Source organism: Chamaea fasciata, unplaced genomic scaffold (assembly GCF_029207755.1).
Source record: "Chamaea fasciata isolate MVZ Bird 193981 ecotype frontalis unplaced genomic scaffold, bChaFas1.0.hap1 SCAF_13, whole genome shotgun sequence".
NCBI lineage: Eukaryota > Metazoa > Chordata > Aves > Passeriformes > Sylviidae > Chamaea > Chamaea fasciata.
Window position 1 is genome coordinate 5596308 of NW_027094098.1, and position 14584 is coordinate 5610891.

Sequence of the window (14584 nt, forward strand, 5' to 3'; positions counted from 1 at the left end):
GGGTGCCCTGCCTGTCCCCTAGGTGTCCCTGGGGGTGCCCTGGGTGTCCCTGGGGGGGCTCTGGCTGTCCCCTTGGTGGCCCTGGGGGTGCCCTGGGTGTCCCTGGGGGTGCCCTGGAGGTCCCCTTGGTGTCCCTGGGGGTGCCCTGGCTGTCCCTGGGGTGCCCTGCCTGTCCCCTAGGTGTCCCTGGGTGTGCCCTGGGTGTCCCTGGGGGTGCCCTGGCTTTCCACTAGGTGTCCCTGGGGGGACCCTGGCTGTCCCCTAGGTGTCCCTGGGGGTGCATTAGGTGTCCCTGGTGGTGCCCAGGGTGTCCCTGGGGTTCCCTGGCTGTCCCCTAGGTGTCCCTGCCTCGCTCGTATCCTCGACTCCGCCTCCGGCGCCATGGTGACTTCCCTCCCAGTCTGGACCATTGTGGCCTCACCCCCTCCCCTGGGGCCATCCGACCCATCCCAGTATAGACCAGTATGGCACCGAGTGGCCACCATGGACCCCCACACGCCTGCCAGTTCATCCCAGTTCATCCCAGTCCACTCTTCGTCCATCCCAGGTTTGTCTGGTCACCCTCCCTGTGCTCTCAGTCCATCCCAGTCCCGCAGGTGTTGGTGCTTGGGGCTTGATGAGCTGGTGCCTGTCCGCAACGTGGAGCGGCTGAAACGGGACCTCAGGGTAAGGGGGGCGCGGATTTGGGGGGATCCTGGGGGTCCTGAGTTTTCGTGGAGGGGGTTTTTGGGTTGTGGGGGGTCTGGGGGGAGTCCTGGGGGCTGCTTTGGGTGCTTTGGGGGGTATTCGGGAGGTTTGGGCAGCCCATTTGAGGCATCAAAGAACCTGAGGAGGGTTTTGATAGCTCCTGGAGGTGGAGGCGGCCGTGGGGGTGAGCTGGCTGTCCCAGGGGGTTCCTGGCTGTCCCTCGATGTCCCTGGGGTGCCCTGGCTGTCACTTAGGTGTCCCTCGGGGTGCCCTGGCTGTCCCTAGAATGCCCTGGCTGTCCCCTAGGTGTCCCGGGGGTGCCCTGACTGTCCCTAAGTGTCCCTGGGGGTGCCCTGGGTGTCCCTGGGGTGCCCTGGGGGTACTCTGGCTGTCCCTGGAGGTGCCCTGCCTGTCCCCTAGGTGTCCCTGGAGGTCGCCTAGGTGTCCCTGGGGGTGCCCTCGCTGTCCCTGGGGTGCCCTGGCTGTCCCCTAGGTGTCCCTGGGGGTGCCCTGGCTTTCCCCTAGGTGTCCCTGGAGGTGCCCTCGCTGTCCCTAGGGTGCCCTGGCTGTCCCCTAGGTGTCCCGGGGGTGCCCTGACTGTCCCTAGGTGTCCCTGGGGGTGCCCTGGGTGTCCCTGGGGCGCCCTGGGGGTACCCTGGCTGTCCCTGGAGGTGCCCTGCCTGTCCCCTAGGTGTCCCTGGGGTGCCCTGACTGTCTCGTCAGTGTCCCTGGGGTGCCCTGGTTGTCTCGTCAGTGTCCCTGGGGTGCCCTGGCTGTCCCCTAGGTTTCCCTGGGGGTGTCCTGCCTTGCCCTAGGTGTCCCTGGGGGTGCACTGGCTGTCCCCTCCGTGTCCCTGGGGGTGCCCTGGGTGTCCCTGGGGTGCCCTGGCTGACCCCAAGGTGTCCCTTGGGGTGCCCAGAGTGTCCCTAGGAGGTCCCTGGCTGTCACCTAGGTGTCCCTGGGGGTGCCCTGGCTGTCCCTAGGGTGCCCTGGCTGTGCCCTCGGTGTCTCTGGGGGTGCCCTGGCTGTCCCTAGGGTGCCCTGGCTGTGCCCTCGGTGTCCCTGGGGGTGTCCTGCCTTCCCCTAGGTGTCCCTGGGGGTGCCCTGGCTTTCCCCTCTGTGTCCCTGGGGGTGCCATGCCTGTATCTTGGAGTCCCAGGGGGTGCCCTGGGTGTCCCTGGGGTGCCCTGGCTGTCCCCTAGGTGTCCCTGGGGGTGCCCTGGCTGTCCCCTTGGTGTCCCTGGGGGTGCCCTGGCTGTCCCCTAGGTGTCCCTGGGGGTGCCCTGGCTGTCCTTGGGGTGCTCTAGCTGTCCCCTTGGTGTCCCTGGGGTGCCCTGGGGGTGCCCTGCCTGTCCTCTAGGTGTCCCTGGGGGTGCCCTGGCTTTCCCCTCTGTGTCCCTGGGGGTGCCATGCCTGTATCTTGGAGTCCAAGGGGGTGCCCTGGGTGTCCCTGGGGGTGCTCTGGCTGGCCCCTTGGTGTCCCTGAGGTGCCCTGGCTGTCCCCTAGGTGTCCCTTGGGGTGCCCTGGCTGTCCTTGGGGTGCTCTGGCTGTCCTCTCGGTGTCCCTGGGGGTGCCCTGTCTGTCCCCTCGGTGTCCCTGGTGGTGCCCTGCCTGTCCCCTAGGTGACCCTGGGGGTGACCTCGGTTTCCCTGGAGTGCCCTGGCTGTCCCCTAAATGTCCCTGGGGGTGCCCTGGCTTTCCCCTAGGTGTCCCTGGGGTGCCCTGCCTGTCCCCTAGGTGTCACTGGGGGTGACCTCGGTGTCCCTGGAGTGCCCTGGCTGTCCCCTAAATGTCCCTGGGGGTGCCCTGGCTTTCCCCTTGGTGTCCCTGGGGGTGCCCTGCCTGTCCCCTTGGTGTCCCTAGGGGTGCCCTGCCTGTCCCCTAGGTGTCGTTGGGGGTGCCCTGGGTTTCCTTGGGGGTGCCCTGCCTGTCCGCTAGGTGTCCCTGGGGGTGCCCTGGGTGTCCCTGGGGTGCCCTGGCTGTCCCCTTGGTGTCCCTGTGGGTGCCCAGAGTGTCCCTGGGAGTGCCCTGGCTGTTTCCTAGGGGTCTCTGGGGGTGCCCTGGCTGTCCCCTAGGTGTCCCTGGGGGTGCCCTGCCTGGACCCTAGGTGTCCCTGGGGGTGCCCTGGGTGTCCCTGGGGGTGCCCTGGCTGTCCCCTAGGTGTCCCTGGGGGTGCCCTGGGTGTCCCTGGAGTGCCCTGGCTGTCCCCTAAATGTCCCTGGGGGTGCCCTGGGTGTCGTTGGAGGGCCCTGGCTGTCCCCTAAATGTTTGTGGGGGTACCCTTGCTGTCCCTTAGGTGTCCCTGGGGGTGTCCTGCCTTCCCCTAGGTGTCCCTGGGGTTGCCCTGGCTTTCCCCTCGGTGTCCCTGGGAGTGCCCTGGCTGTCCCCTAGGTGTCCCTGGGGTGCCCTGACTGTCCCTAGGTGTCCCTGGGGGTGCCTTGGGTGTCCCTGGGCTGCCCTGGGGGTACCCTGGCTGTCCCTGGAGGTGCCCTGCCTGTCCCCTAGGTGTCCCTGGGGTGCCCTGACTGTCTCGTCAGTGTCCCTGGGGTGCCCTGGTTGTCTCGTCAGTGTCCCTGGGGTGCCCTGGCTGTCCCCTAGGTGTCCCCGGGGGTGTCCTGCCTTGCCCTAGGTGTCCCTGGGGGTGCCCTGGCTGTCCCCTCCGTGTCCCTGGGGGTGCCCTGGGTGTCCCTGGGGTGCCCTGGCTGACCCCAAGGTGTCCCTTGGGGTGCCCAGAGTGTCCCTAGGAGGTCCCTGGCTGATCCCCTAGGTGTCCCTGGGGTGCCCTGGCTGTCCCCTCGGTGTCCCTGGGGGTGCCCTGGGTGTCCCTGGGAGTGCCCTGTCTGTCCCCTAGGTGTCCCTAGGGGTGCCCTGGGTGTCCCTGGAGTGCCCTGGCTGTCCCCTATCTGTCCCTGGGGTGCCCTGGCTGTCCCTTAGGTGTCCCTGGGTGTGTCCTGGGTGTCCCTGGGGGTGCCCTGGCTTTCCACTAGGTGTCCCTGGGGGGGCCCTGGCTGTCCCCTTGGTGTCCCTGGGGGTGCCCTGGCTGTCCCTAGGGCGCCGTGGGGGTGCCCAAGGTGTCACTGGGGGTGCCCTGGCTGTCCCGTCGGTGTCCCTGGGGGTGCCCTGGGTGTCCCTGGGAGTGCCCTGGCTGTCCCCTCGGTGTCCCTGAGGGTGCCCTGGCTGACCCTAGGGTGCCCTGGCTGTGCCCTAGGTGTCCCTGGCGAAGCCCTGGCTGTCCCTAGGGTCCCCTGGCTGTCCCCTAGGTGTCCCTGGGGGTGACCTGGGTGTCCCTGGAGTGCCCTGGCTGTCCCCTAGTTGTCCCTGGGGGGGCCCTGGCTGTTCCCTACGTGTCCCTGGGGTACCCTGGGTGTCTCTGGGCTGCCCTGGGCTGCCCTGGCTGTCCTTGGAGTGCCCTGGCTGTGACCTTGGTGTCCCTGAGGGTGCCCTGGCTGTCCCTAGGGTGCCCTGGCTGTGCCCTAGGTGTCCCTGGGGTGCCCTGGCTGTCCCGTCAGTGTCCCTGGGGGTGCCCTGGCTCACCCCTAGGTGTCCCTGGGGGTGCCCTGGGTGTCCCTGGGGTTGCCCAGGGTGTCCCTTAGGTGTCCCTTGGGGTGCCCTTGCTGTCCCCTAGCTGTCCCTGGGGGTACCCTGGCTGTCCCTGGGGTGCTCTGGATGTCCCCTTGGTGTCCCTGGGGGTGCCCTGGCTGTCCCCTAGGTGTCCCTGGGGGTGCCCTGCCTGTCCCCTAGGTGTCCGTGGGGGTGCCCTGGCTGTCCCCATGGTGCCCTGGCTGTGCCCTCGGTGTCTCTGGGGGTGCCCTGGCTGTCCCTGGGGTGCCCTGCCTGTCCCCTCGGTGTCCCTGGGGGTGCCCTGGCTGTCCCTAGGGTGCCCTGGCTGTCCCCTAGGTTTCCCTGGGGGTGCACAGGGTGTCCCTGGGGTTCCCTGGCTGTCCCCTAGGTGTCCCTGGGGGTGCCCTGGGTGTCCCTGGGGGGGCCCTGGCTGTCCCCTAGGTGTCCCTGGGGGTGACCTCGGTGTCCCTGGAGTGCCCTGGCTGTCCCCTAAATGTCCCTGGGGGTGCCCTGGCTTTCCCCTCGGTGTCCCTGGGGGTGCCCTGCCTGTCCCCTAGGTGTCCCTGGGGGTGCCCTGGCTGTCTTTAGGGTGCCCTGCCTGTCCCCTAGGTGTCGTTGGGGGTGCCCTGGGTTTCCCTGGGGGTGCCCTGCCTGTCCCCTAGGTGTCCCTGGGGGTGCCCTGGGTTTCCCTGGGGTGCCCTGGCTTTCCCCTCTGTGTCCCTGGGGGTGCCATGCCTGTATCTTGGAGTCACAGGGGGTGCCCTGGGTGTCCGTGGGGTGCCCTGGCTGTCCCCTAGGTGTCCCTGGGGTTGCCCTGGCTGTCCCCTTGGTGTCCCTGGGGTGCCCTGGCTGTCCCCTAGGTGTCCCTGGGGGTGCCCTGGCTGTCCTTGGGGTGCTCTGGCTGTCCCCTAGGTGTCCCTGGGGTGCCCTGGCTGTCCCCTAGGTGTCCCTGGGGGTGCCCTGGCTTTCCCCTCGGTGTCCCTGGGGGTGCCCTGCCTGTCCCCTAGGTGTCCCTGGGGGTGCCCTGGCTGTCTTTAGGGTGCCCTGCCTGTCCCCTAGGTGTCGTTGGGGGTGCCCTGGGTTTGCCTGGGGGTGCCCTGCCTGTCCCCTAGGTGTCCCTGGGGGTTTCCTGGGTTTCCCTGGGGTGCCCTGGCTTTCCCCTCTGTGTCCTTGGGGGTGCCATGCCTGTATCTTGGAGTCCCAGGGGGTGCCCTGGGTGTCCGTGGGGTGCCCTGGCTGTCCCCTAGGTGTCCCTGGGGGTGCCCTGGCTGTCCCCTAAATGTCCCTGGGGGTGCCCTGGGTGTCGTTGGAGGGCCCTGGCTGTCCCCTAAATGTCTGTGGGGGTACCCTGGCTGTCCCTTAGGTGTCCCTGGGGGTGTCCTGCCTTCCCCTCTGTGTCCCTGGTGGTGCCCTGGCTTTCCCCTCGGTGTCCCTGGGGGTGCCCTGGCTGTCCCCTAGGTGTCCCTGGGGGTGCCCTGGCTGTCCTTGGGGTGCTCTGGCTGTCCCCTAGGTGTCCCTGGGGTGCCCTGCCTGTCCCCTAGGTGTCCCTGGGGGTGACCTCGGTGTCCCTGGAGTGCCCTGGCTGTCCCCTAAATGTCCCTGGGGGTGCCCTGGCTTTCCCCTTGGTGTCCCTGGGGGTGCCCTGGGTGTCCCTGGGGTGCCCTGGGTGTCCCCAAGGTGTCCCTGTGGGCGCCCAGAGTGTCCCTGGGAGTGCCCTGGCTGTCCCCTAGGGGTCTCTGGGGGTGCCCTGGCTGTCCCCTAGGTGTCCCTGGGGGTGCCCTCCCTGGACCCTAGGTGTCCCTGGGGGTGACCTCGGTGTCCCTGGAGTGCCCTGGCTGTCCCCTAAATGTCCCTGGGGGTGCCCTGGCTTTCCCCTTGGTGTCCCTGGGGATGCCCTGGCTGTCCCCTCGGTGTCCCTGGTGGTGCCCTGCCTGTCCCCTAGGTGTCCCTGGGGGGGCCCTGGCTGTCCCCTAGGTGTCCCTGGCGTGCCCTGCCTGTCCCCATGGTGTCCGTGGGGGTGACCTCGGTGTCCCTGGAGTGCCCTGGCTGTCCCCTAAATGTCCCTGGGGGTGCCCTGGCTTTCCCCTTGGTGTCCCTGGGGGTGCCCTGCCTGTCCCCTAGGTGTCCGTGGGGGTGCCCTGGCTGTCCCCTAGGTGTCCCTGGGGGTGCCCTCGCTGTCCCTGGGGTGCCCTGGCTGTCCCCTTGGTGGCCCTGGGGGTGCCCTGGCTGTCCCTGGAGTGCCCTGGCTGTCCCCAAGGTGTCCCTGGGGGTGCCCTGCCTGTCTTCTCGGTGTCCCTGGGGGTGCCCTGGCTGTGCCCTCGGTGTCCCTGGGGGTGCCCTGGCTGTCCCTGGGGGTGCCCTGACTGTCCCCTACGTGTCCCTGGAGCTGCCCTGGGTGTCCCTGGGGTGCCCTGGGGGTGCCCTGGCTGTCCCTGGGTGTGCCCTGGCTGTCCCTGGGGGTGCCCAGGCTGTCCGTGGAGTGCCCAGGCTGTCCCCTAGGTGTCACTGGGGAGGGCCCTGGCTGTCCCCTAGGTGTCCCTGGAGGTGCCCTGGGTGTCCCTAGGGTGCCCTGGGGGTGCCCTAGGTGTCCCTGGGGGTGCCCTGGCTGTCCCTGGAGTGCCCTGGCTGTCCCCTTAATGTCCCTGGGGGTGCCCTGGCAGTCCCCTAGGTGTCCCTGGGGGTGCCCTGCCTGTCCTCTCGGTGTCCCTGGGGGTGCGCTGGCTATGCCCTCGGTGTCTCTGGGGGTGCCCTGGCTGTCCCTAGGGTGCCCTGGCTGTCCCCTAGGTGTCCCAGGGGGTGCCCTGGGTGTCCCTGGGCTTCCCTGGCTGTCCCCTAGGTGTCCCGGGGGGGGCCCTGGCTGTCCCCTAGGTGTCCCTGGGGGTGCACAGGGTGTCCCTGGGGTTCCCTGGCTGTCCCCTAGGTGTCCCTGGGGGTGCCCTGGGTGTCCCTGGGGGGGCCCTGGCTGTCCCCTAGGTGTCCCTGGGGGTGCATTAGGTGTCCCTGGGGGTGCCCTGGGTGTCCCTGGGGGTGCCCTGGGTGTCCCTGGAGTGCCCTGGCTGTCCCCTTAATGTCCCTGGGGGTGCCCTGGCTGTCCCCTAGGTGTCCCTGGGGGTGTCCTGCCTTCCCCTAGGTTTCCCTGGGGGTGCCCTGGCTTTCCCCTCGGTGTCCCTGGGGGTGCCATACCTGTCCCCTTGGAGTCCCAGTGGGTGCCCTGGGTGTCCCTGGGGTGCCCTGGCTTTCCCCTAGGTGTCCCTGGGGGTGCCCTGGCTGTCCCCTTGGTGTCCCTGGGGTGCCCTGGCTGTGCCCTAGGTGTCCCTGGGGGTGCCCTGGCGGTCCTTGGGGTGCTCTGGCTGTCCCCTTGGTGTCCCTGGGGGTGCCCTGGCTGTCCCTTAGCTGTCCCTGGGGGGGCCCTGGCTGTCCCCTCGGTGTCCCTGGGGGTGCCCTGCCTGTCCTCTAGGTGTCCCTGGGGGTGCCCTGGCTGTCCCCTCGGTGTCCCTGGGGGTGCCCTGCCTGTCCCCTAGGTGTCCCTGGGGGGGCCCTGGCTGTCCCCTAGGTGTCCCTGGGGTGCCCTGCCTGTCCCCTAGGTGTCCCTGGGGGTGCCCTGGCTGTCCCCTAGGTGTCCCTGGGGGTGACCTGGGTGTCCCTGGAGTGCCCTGGCTGTCCCCTAAATGTCCCTGGGGGTGCCCTGGCTTTCCCCTTGGTGTCCCTGGGGGTGCCCTGCCTGTCCCCTAGGTGTCCCTGGGGGTGCCCTGGGTGTCCCTGGGGGGGCCCTGGCTGTCCCCTAGGTGTCCCTGGGGGGGCTCTGGCTGTCCCTGGGGTGCCCTGGCTGTCCCCTAGGTGTCCCTGGGGGTGCCCTCGCTGTCCCTGGGGTGCCCTGGCTGTCCCCTTGGTGGCCCTGGGGGTGCCCTGGGTGTCCCTGGGGTTGCCCTGGAGGTCCCCTTGGTGTCCCTGGGTGTGCCCTGGGTGTGCCCTGGGTGTCCCTGGGGGTGCCCTGGCTTTCCACTAGGTGTCCCTGGGGGGGGCCCTGGCTGTCCCCTAGTTGTCCCTGGGAGTGCCCTGGCTGTCCCTAGGGCGCCGTGGGGGTGCCCTAGGTGTCCCTGGGGGTGCCCTGGCTGTCCCTGGAGTGCCCTGGCTGTCCCGTCGGTGTCCCTGGGGGTGCCCTGGGTGTCCCTGGGAGTGCCCTGGCTGTCCCCTAGGTGTCCCTGGGGGTGCCCTGGGTGTCCCTGGGGTGCCCTGGCTGTCCCCTAGGTGTCCCTGGGGGTGCCCTGGCTGTCCCCTTCGTGTCTTGGGGGTGCCCTGGCTGTCTCTGGAGTGCCCTGGCTGTCCCCTAGGTGTCCCTGGGGGTGCCCTGGCTGTCCCCTAGGTGTCCCTGGGGGTGCCCTGCCTGTCCCCATGGTGTCCCTGGGGGTGCCCTGCCTGTCCCTAGGGTGCCCTGGCTGTGCCCTCGGTGTCTCTGGGGGTGCCCTGGCTGTCCCCTAGGTGTCCCTGGGGGTGCCCTCGCTGTCCCTGGGGTGCCCTGGCTATCCCCTAGGTGTCCCTGGGTGTGCCCTGGGTTCCCTGGGGGTGCACAGGGTGTCCCTGAGGTTCCCTGGCTGTCCCCTAGGTGTCCCTGGGTGTGCCGTGGGTGTCCCTGGGGGTGCACAGGGTGTCCCTGGGGTGCCCTGGCTGTCCCGTACGTGTCCCTGGGGGTACCCTGGAGGTCCCCTAGGTGTCCCTGGGGGTGCCCTGGGTGTCCCTGGGGTGCCCTGGGGTGCCCTGGCTGTCCCCTAGGTGTCCCTGGGGTTGCCCTTGCTGTCCCTGGGGGTGCCCTGACTGTCCCTGGGGTGCCCAGGGGGTGCCCTGGCTGTCCAGAAGGTGTCCCTGGGGTTGCCTTCGCTGTCCCCTAGGTGTCCCTGGGGTGCCCTGGCTGTCCCCTCGGTGTCCCTGGGGGTGCCCAGGGTGTCCCTGGGAGTGCCCTGACTGTCCCCTAGGTGTCCCTGGGGGTGCCCAGGTTGTCCCTGGGGGTGCCCAGGGTGTTCCTGGGGTTCCCTGGCTGTCCCGTTGGTGTCCCTGGGGGTTCCCTGGATGTCCCTGGGGGTGCCCAGGGTGTCCCTAGGGTGCCCTGGCTGTCCCCTAGGTGTCCCTGAGGGTACCCTGGCTGTCCCTGGAGTGCCCTGGCTGTCCCTGGGGGTGTCCTGCCTGTCCCCTAGCTGTCCCTGGGGGTGCTGTGGCTGTTCCTAGGGTACCCTGGCTGTGACCTAGGTGTCCCGGGGGTTCCCTGCCTGTCCCCTCGGTGTCCCTGCGGGTGCCCTGGATGTCCCTGACGGTGCCCTGGCTGTCCCCTACGTGTCCCTGGGGTAGCCTTGGCTGTCCCCTAGGTGTCCCTGGGGGTGCCCTGCCTGTCCCTGGGGGTGCCCAGCCTGTCCACTAGGTGTCCCTGAGGGTGCCCAGGTTGTCCCTGGGAGTGCCCTTGCTGTCCCCTTGGTGTCCCTGGGAGTGCCCAGGGTGTCCCTAGGGTTCCCTGGCTTTCCCCTAGGTGTCCCTGGGGGTGCCCTGACTGTCCCTGGGGTGCCCTGGCTGTCCTTGGCGTGCCCTGCCTGTCCCCTAGGTGTCCCTGGGTGTGCCCCGGCTGTCCCTGGGGGTGCCCTGCCTGTCCCCTCGGTGTCCTTGGGGGTGCCCTGGCTGTCCCTGGGGGTGCCCTGGCTGTCCCCTACGTGTCCCTGACGTTGCCTTGGCTGTCCCCTAGGTGTCCCTGGGGGTGCCCTGGCTGTACCTGGAGTGCCCTGGCTGTCCCTGGGGGTGCCCTGGCTGTGCCCTAGGTGTCCCTGGGGTGCCCTGCCTGTCCCCTAGGTGTCCCTGGGGGTGCCTTGGCTGTCCCTGGGGTGCCCTGGCTGTCCCCTGGGTGTCCCTGAGGGTGCCCTGGCTGTCCCTGGAGTGCCCTGGCTGTCCCTGGGGGTGCCCTGGCTGTCCCCTACGTGTCCCTGGGGTAGCCTTGGCTGTCCCCTAGATGTCCCTGGGGGTGCCCTGGCTGTCCCATAGGTGTCCCTGGGGGTGCCCTGGCTGTCCCTGGAGTGTCCTGCCTGTCACCTAGGTGTCCCTGGGGGTACCCTTCCTGTCCCCTAGGTGGCCCTGGGCGTGCCCTGGCTGTCCTTGTGGTGCTCTGGCTATCCCCTAGGTGTCCCTGGGGTGCCCTGACTGTCCCCTAGGTGTCCCTGGGGGTTCCCTGGCTGTCCCCTAGGTGTCCCTGGGGTGCCCTGACTGTCCTTTAGGTGTCCCTGGGGGTTCCCTGGCTGTCCCCTAGGTGTCCCTGTGTGAGCCCTGGCTGTCCCTGTAGTGCCCTGGCTGTCCCTTAGGTGTCCCTGGGAGTGCCCTGGCTGTCCCCTAGGTGTCCCTGTGGGTGCCCTGGGTGTCTCCTGTGCATCCCTGGGGTGCCCTGTCTGTCCCTTTGGTGTCCCTGGGGGTGCCCTGCTTTTGCATTAGGTGTTCCTGGGGGTGCCTTGGCTGTCCCCTCGGTGTCTCTGGGGGTGCCCTGGCTGTTCCTTAGGTGTCCCTTGGGGTACCCTGGCTGTCCCCTAGGTGTTTCTCAGGGTGCCCTGGCTGTCCCCTAGGTGTCCCTGGTGGTGACCTGGCTGTCCCCTCGGTGTCCCTGGGAGTGCCCTGGCTGTCCCCTACGTCTCCCTTGGGGTGCTCTGGGTGTCCTTGGGGTGCCCTGGGGGTGCCCTGGCTGTCCCTGGGGTGCACTGCCTGTCCCCTCGGAGTCCCTGGGGTTGCCCTGTGTGTCCCTGGGGTGCCCTTACTGTCCCGTAGGTGTCCCTGGGTGTGCCCTGGTTGTCCCTTAGGTGTCCCTGGGGGTGCCCTGGCTGTCCCCTAGGTACCTGGGAGTGCCATGGCTGTCCCTGAGGAAACCCTGGCTATGCCCTAGGAGTTCCTGGGAGTGCCCTGGCTGTCCGCTAGGTGTCCCTGGGGGTGCCCTGGCTGTCCCTGAGGGGGCCCTGGGGGTGCCCTGGATGACCCTGGGGGTGCTCTGTCTGTCCCTGGGGTGCCCTTACTGTCCCGTAGGTGTCCCTGGGTGTGCCCTGGTTGTCCCTTAGGTGTCCCTGGGGGTGCCCTGGCTGTCCCCTAGGTACCTGGGAGTGCCATGGCTGTCCCTGAGGAAACCCTGGCTATGCCCTAGGAGTTCCTGGGAGTGCCCTGGCTGTCCGCTAGGTGTCCCTGGGGGTGCCCTGGCTGTCCCTGAGGGGGCCCTGGGGGTGCCCTGGATGACCCTGGGGGTGCTCTGTCTGTCCCTTAGGTGTCCCTGGGGGTGCCCTGGCTGTCCCCTAGGTACCTGGGAGTGCCATGGCTGTCCCTGAGGGGACCCTGGCTATGCCCTAGGAGTTCCTGGGAGTGCCCTGATTCTCCCCTACGTGTCCCTGCCGTGCCCTGGCTGTCCCCTCGCTGTCCCCTAGAGTGCCCTGGCTGTCCCCTAGGAGTCTCTGTGGGTGCCCTGGCTGTCCCCTAGGTGTCCCGGAGGGTACCCACTCTGTTACCTAGGTGTCCCTGGGGGTGCCCTGACTGTCCCTGGCGTGCCCTGGATGTTCCCTCGGTGTCCCTGGGTGTGCCGTGACTGTCCCTGGGGGTACCCGGGCTGTCCCCTACGTGTCCCTGGGGGTGCCCTTGCTGTCCCCTAGGTGTCCTTGGGGGTGCCCTGGCTGTCCCTTAGGTGTCCCTGGGGGTGCCCTGAATGTCATTGGGGTGCCCAGGCTGTCCACTAGGTTACTCTGGGGGTGCCCTGGCTGTCCCCTAGGAATCCCTAGGGATGCCCTTGCTGTTCCTGGGGTTCCCTGGCTGTCCCTTAGATGTCTCTGGGGAGCCCTGGTTGGCCCTTTGGTGTCCCTGGGGGTGCCCTGGCTGTTCCTTAGCTGTTCTTGGGGGTGCCCTGACTGTCCCCTTGGTGTCCCTGGGGGTGCCCTGGGTGTCCCTGAGGGGGCCTTGGCTGTCCCCTAGGCGTCCCTGGGAGTGCCCTGGCTTTCCCTGGGGGTTCCTCCCTTGCTGTCCCCTAGGTGTCCCTGGGGGTGCCCTGGCTGTCCCTTAGGTGTCCCTGGGAGTGCCCTGACTGTCCCTTAGGTGCCCCTCGGGGTGCCCTGGCTGTCCCCTCGGTTTCCCCTGGAGCGCTTTGGCTGTCCCTTAGGATTCCCTGGGGGTGCCCTTGCTGTCCCCTAGGTGTCCTTGGGGGTGCCTTTGCTGTCCCTTAGGTGTCCCTGGGAGTGCCCTGGCTACTGTTAGGATTCCCTGGGGGTACCATGGCTGCCCCCTTGATGTTTCTCAGGGTGCCCTGGCTGTCGCCTAGGTGTCCCTTGGGGTGTCCTGGCTGTCCCTGGGGTGCCCTGGCTGGCCCTTCGGTGTCCCTGGGAGTGCCCTGGATTTCCCTTTGGTGTCCCTGGGGGTGCCTTGGCTGTCCCTGGTGGTTCCCTAGCTCTGGTTGAAATCCTGCGATCTGATGTGGTGCAAGGATTGGGAGTGAAACTTCTTGAGAAGTTGTACAGAATCATGGATGAAAATGATGAAGCGCAAAGAGAGGTGAGAGGTTGATGAAGTGAAAAGAGTGGTTCATCATAAAATTGTTTAATTTCTTTATACACCTAGATAAATGAGCAGGGTCTTTACCCTATCGAGACAGGATAAACTTGATTCCAGAAAGTCTTTATGTAGCCATGGGCAGGCAAGGACCTTAAGTATATAGTAATTTTCACTCTTAAGTTTGATTCTAGATGTAGACTGTTCAACTGCAACTTCTTCAGAAACTATCAGAGCTTTAGAATTATACCATGGTCCCTGAGTTTGGGGAAGGTGTGAGGGATGCAAATAATTTCACTCTGTGCTGTATCTCCAGTAATAATTCCTTCTGTTTCTCAAATTTTTGCCTTCACATTACTTGCCTTATGCCCCTTATATCCAAAATAAGATCATTTAACATCAATCCCCCACAGAGGTGAATGAGGAATACCTCGAGTTCCTTTGATTCCAAACTAGGTTACCCTGACCCAGGCAATATTTCATTTGTAACCTGTGAAGATCTTATATTTTAAATTTTTGGGTGGGATTTGAAAGTCTCTTGCTTTTAGACAACAACAGTGTTCATTTTTCTTCTCTCTCATCTACATTGCCAAGCTTCACATGCTTCTTTCAGCTGAGTGCTTTGGTTATTTTTTTGTCAATATTTTGGTAGCTTCTGCTTTTTTTCAATGCCAGTAAATGTTGTGGGTTTTGTTCTGGGTGTGTTCCAACAGCTGCAGCTGCGGGAGCACATGAGAGAGAAGTACGTGACTTACAGTGCAAAGGCTCGGCACCTGAAATTCCTTGAAGAAAACATGCAGCTCTGACCAGAACCTTTTCCTTGGAGAAAAGAACTGTTTTCTAGCTCCTTTGATAGACTGGACCAGCTTACAAAGCATGTTCACCCACTGATCTCCCTTGCTGGAATAAGGAGGTGAACTTGCAGAAAACATTAGGGTTTGTAGTAATATTTTTCATGTTAAAATGTGAACCAGGCTATCACTTTCTCAAAGAGAAACTGGTTAGTTTAGTTTTTATTCTCTTAAAAAGTTGCTTTTCATAGATGCAAATGGGGTGGATACCAAGTTTTGTATACTAAGGAGTGTCAAAAAAGATTATGTTCTGGTTTGAATTTGTCATAGCAAAAGGTTTTTGCTGTGGTCTCATACTACAGTAACAAAATCTTTGCCAATGCTCTGATGTGATAAACTATAATCTATTACATCAGGTAGTTGTGAAAACTTAGCATGAAGAGACAGTTACTAATTTTTGTGCAACTCAAGATCCTCAGGTTGTGTAAATTGCCAAGTCCAAGTGCTGAAGGGGCGGCTGTACTGCTTGTAAGGACAGACTTGGCTCTTGTGTTTTGTTGCTGAGGCAGTCACCAAGGTGGGGGAAAGCATTTGGTAACTGGATAAAACAATTCTGAAAATGTTTGAAAGGAATGCAGCCATGATTACCACGGTTCCAGCTGGAGAAATCCCTTTGCCTTACAAACACTAATTCCTTTTAGGAATGAAAGTGCCCAAGACCTCAATCATTTAGGGAAAAGATAAAACTCTTATTTCAGTTTGTTTGCATCCAGAGTGTCTCGCTGCAGCCCCCAGGCATTGTTGTGTACCATCCCTCCAGGAAAAGCACATGTTTTTTAAACAATAAAGAAGTCAAATGGAACTGAATTTGTATAATAAAATTATAAATGAACAACCTGTCTCTTTTCCTGCCTGTAGCTGAAATACTGTAACCTCCAGCAGAGGGAGGTTACTGACATGACAGCAGTAAATAAAATGCCATGCCTATGGATCCTGCTGCCTCACACAC

At 65.0% G+C, this 14584-nt stretch overlaps 1 long non-coding RNA gene across 1 annotated transcript; it reads left to right on the forward strand.

Annotated features, from left to right (window-relative positions):
- Window positions 1-552: 552 nt before the first annotated feature.
- On the forward strand, window positions 553-14458 carry LOC136296229 (uncharacterized). The gene is made up of 3 exons (XR_010722882.1): window positions 553-666; window positions 12720-12787; window positions 13498-14458. It is a non-coding gene; the product is annotated as an uncharacterized lncRNA (long non-coding RNA).
- Window positions 14459-14584: the final 126 nt, after the last annotated feature.